Below are 4,251 nucleotides of genomic sequence, written 5' to 3'. Positions count from 1 at the left end.
CTGGCCTTGCTGGCTGCGGTCTGGCATTGGCAGTTCATGTTAATCTTGGAGTCAATAATGACTCCGAGATCCCTTTCTGCCTCTGTGCTTTCAAGAAGGGAACTCCCCAGCCTGTATCTATGCTGTGGGTTCCTTCTCCCAAGGTGCAGCACCCTGAATTTGTCTACATTGAACCCCATCCTATTCTCATCTGCCCACTTTTGTAGTCTGTCTAAATCTAGTTGCAGCCTCTCTCTCCCTTCAAATGTGTCCACCTCGCTCCCCATCTTAGTGTCATCAGCAAACTTGGACAGCATGCTTTCCACCCCCTCATCCAAGTTGCTGATGAAGATGTTAAACAGTGCGGGCCCGAGGACCTAGCCCTGGGGTACCCCATTGCTCACATCTCGCCAGGTTGAGTACAACCTGTCCACCACTATTCCACTACTCTCTGGGTGCGCCCAATCAGCCAATTGTTTACCCATCCAACTGTGCAGGCATCAATGCTGCAGTTGCTTAATTTATTGATGAGGATGGGGTGAGAGACAGTGACAAAGGCCTTCTTAAAGTCTAGAACGACTATGTCCACAGCAATACCATCATCCAAGGATTTAGTTACTAGATCGTAAAAGGCAATCAGGTTGATCTGGCAGGACCTGCCTTTGGTGAAGCCATGCTGATTGCCCCTGAGCACGACCTCCCCTGCTGGCCCCCCACAGGTATGCTCCCTGATGATCCTCTCCAAGAGCTTCCCGAGCACCAAGGTGAGGCTTACAGGCCTATAATTGCTTGGGTCCTCCTTCCTCCCCTTCTTAAAAATAGGGACCACATTAGCCAGTTTCCAATCCCCCGGCACCTGGCCAGATGACCACGAATGCTTCTGTCAGGCATCCTCTCACCGCTGCATCTCCCCCATCCAGACCTCATGGAAGAGCTCCCCCCAGGCCTCACGGATGACCTGAGGGGATGTTGGCTTCCATGACCTTGAGGAAAGTGGTGAGGGTATGCCAGCGTCCCTTCAGGCAGCTGAAGATGCACCCCACCAGTGAGTGGCTCTGATCCAGTCACCTGTTAAAATAAGCTTGGCATGTGTCAAGACGGCTGGTGCAGGGCATGTGAGTCATAACAGCAGTGGGTAGGTAGGATCCCCAATGAGGAGAGGTGAGAGTCACATCACTCAGCTGCAGGTCTGAAACATTGGGCACAAAGTGCCCTCTCTCCATCAGGGCTGGCAGGGTGGAGTTCTGGAAGACCCAGGCATTGTGGGTGCTGCCAGCCCAGCTGGTGCTAATGTTTGTGAAGGTGCCCCAGTGGTCCACCACAGCCGGAAGCACACCTGAGTGGAAGCCCTGTCAGCTATAGTGTGGGCAGTTGCCCTGGGGCTAGCAGATGATGGGGATGTGTCCCCCATCTAGGGCCCTGAACCCTGCCACCACCTGCAAGGGTATCAGTGACTCAGAGCACAGCATGACCCAGCACATCCTAGAGGTCATCACAGACCTCCAGGATGGCCTCTCCAGCAGTCACCTTGCCCACCCTGTAGAGGTGGCCAACATACTGCAGGCTGATGGGTGTGGTGAGCTTGAGGCTCATGATGGCCACCTGGGTCTCTGTGGAGTGGGGTGGCTACATGGTGGTGGGCTGCTGCTCTAGGTGTGGGTACAGCCAGTCCAGTAGCTCTTGGAATGTGGCCCAGGTCATCTGGAAGGAGTCCACCCACTGCCCATTGCCCCAGGTGCTCTGGAAGATGTGAAGCCACCAGCCTGGCTAGCAAGGTGGAGCTGGGACTGGAGCTCCAGGAACTCATGGACAGTACCTGTGGTGGCATCTATGTGGGTATCATTGGCATCCCTGCTGGGGTCTGGGCAGTGGCCCAGGGGTTGGCAAATTTGAGGATGACACCAAGTTGGATGGAGCTGCAGGCACTCTGGAGAGCAGGGGTAAGATCCAGAATGAACTGGATAGACTGCAGAAATGGTCCGAAGCCAACTGGATGAAAATCAAAAAGGACAAGTGCAAAGTCCTGCACTGGAGACAAAATAATTACATGCACAAATACAGACTGGGGAATGACTGGATAGGTTGTGGTATTGCAGAGATGGACCTTGGGGCCACAGTAGACCATAAGCTGAGTATGAACCAACAGTGTTCTCATTTCAACAAAAGCCAACAGCATACTTGATTGTATTAACAGGAGTGCCTTTTGCAAATAAGAGTGATTTTTTCACTATTCAGCACTGGTGAGGCCTTACCTGGAGTACTGTGTCCCGTTTTGGGCCTACACTTCAACAGGGATGTAGACAAATTGGAGACAGTCAGGCAGAGGGTGACACAATTAATTAGAGGCCGGGAAGCATGACTGATGCGGAAAGGCTGAAAGACCTAGGATTATTTAGAATGGAGAAGAGAAAACTGAGTGGGGATATGGATCTTCAAATGCCTAGGTGGTGATTATAAAGAGCTCAGAGATAGACTCTTTCTTCTCTGTGGTTATAGGGGACAGGACTAGAAGCAATGTCAATAGAGGAAATTTAGGGTGGAGGAACTTTCTGCCTATGAAGGTGGTCAGCATTGAAGCAGGCTACCTAGAGAAAATGTGGAATCTTTATGCCTGAAAAAAAATCAAGAACATGTTAGATAGACTCTTGGCTGGGATGGTTTAGTCAGGGATGCTCCTACCTTGAGCAAAGGGCTGGACTAGATTACATCATGAGGCCTGTCCAACCCTACTTCCTTATGATTCTATGAACCTATGAGTGGGACTCTGCATGTGAGTATGTGAGTGACCATGTGTATCCATGCATCCTACATAACAGTCCGTGTATGAGAAAGTGAGATTGTGACAGAGACTGTTCATGTGACTGTATGTGACTCTACATGGGTCTTTATGTGTGCTTGGCTGAGTGTCTGAGAGTTATGTTACACACATGTATTTACTTGAATCTAAGATGAGGTCCCCCCCCATTCAACATGGAAGGGAAAAGATCTTTGTCTTAGACTTGAGTATAAGAGAGAGTGTATGTGTGTGTGTGTGTGGGGGGGGGGGGGGGGGAGCAGTAGTGTCCAGGAGCCTCTATCATTAACTGAAACCCATTTGCAAGGTGGACAGACTTGTGAAATATAGATATGCCATGTCCCAAACAGCCAGGAGTTGATTTCCAAGTGGAAACACAGGGGGTGGAAACAGCAGAAAGGTGTGAAAGCACAGATCAAAAATGATTATAGACACTGTGGTGGGGAGTGCTCCCAGCATACCAGCTACCCTGACCAGTATTCAGCTTGGTGTAAAGCAGTGATGTGAAGCACAGTAAGAAGAATCTTTAAAGAGTTTGTGGGTATTTGTAGGGAGCTCCTGCCATGAGTGAGCTAAGGATAGGAGGAAGAGCAAAGGGAGGGCTGTTAGAAAGTGCAAGAAATAGTGAAGGAGGCTGAAGGCAGGGGTCAGGGGAGGGACATAGAGAAGGGTGACTTGGTTCTTTAAGAATGGATATAAATGGAGAAAGATGGGATTTGGGGTTGGTTCTACTGGGAAGCTTTCCTCCACAGGTCCATTCGCAGGGCTTTGTTCTCTATTCCCACCGGGCACGTCCAGACAAGTGCACATGTGCCTCTTGCAGCACCTTAAAGCCCAGTGGAAACACATAGGGGGTGCATGGGGGTGCACATGCACCCCCTGAGAGTGCTGGTGCACCCACTGACAGCCAGTGTTCCCCACTTAGGCAATGGGCAGGGAGGCAGGTGGAAGCGCTGGTACCCCCTTGAGAGCACCGGCTGGGGAGTGGGGGTCCAGGAGAAGTGCTGCTGGTACTTCTGGGTCGGTGAGCACGATTGGCAGGGGGGACCCCCCACCCAGTCAGCATGATGAGCCACGGGGGGGGGGGAAGGGGGGGGAAAACAGACTCCCCCATCCTCACCTGCCACCTTGGTCGTCCACAGAGGTGCTTTGCTAGTCAGCCAGAACATCTCTATGGCTGGCCCTCACGCCAGTGTTGAAGTATGCTGCCTGGCCACACCACCTGCTCCCCGAGCGCTCTGGATTGCTGCCCCACCTGGCCCTATCCCCTGCCAGCTCCTGCACCCCCCACCGATGGCTGTCCTGCCCAGCCCCATCCCCCGCCTGCCCCCCAAGCTCCCCTGGTCGCTGTGCTACCAGGCACCAGCATCCCAGCAATTCAAAAAAAGAAAAAGCCCTGCACTCACCAGTGGTAGCAGTTGCCGTTGGGGTCACTGGGGGCTTTTGGCAGCGCCTCCCCCCCCCCAACTGGGGGCGTG

The sequence above is a fragment of the Alligator sinensis genome, unplaced genomic scaffold (genome assembly GCF_000455745.1).
Source record: "Alligator sinensis unplaced genomic scaffold, ASM45574v1 scaffold452_1, whole genome shotgun sequence".
Taxonomy (NCBI): Eukaryota; Metazoa; Chordata; order Crocodylia; family Alligatoridae; genus Alligator; species Alligator sinensis.
Note: the sequence above shows the minus strand (reverse complement) of the source record.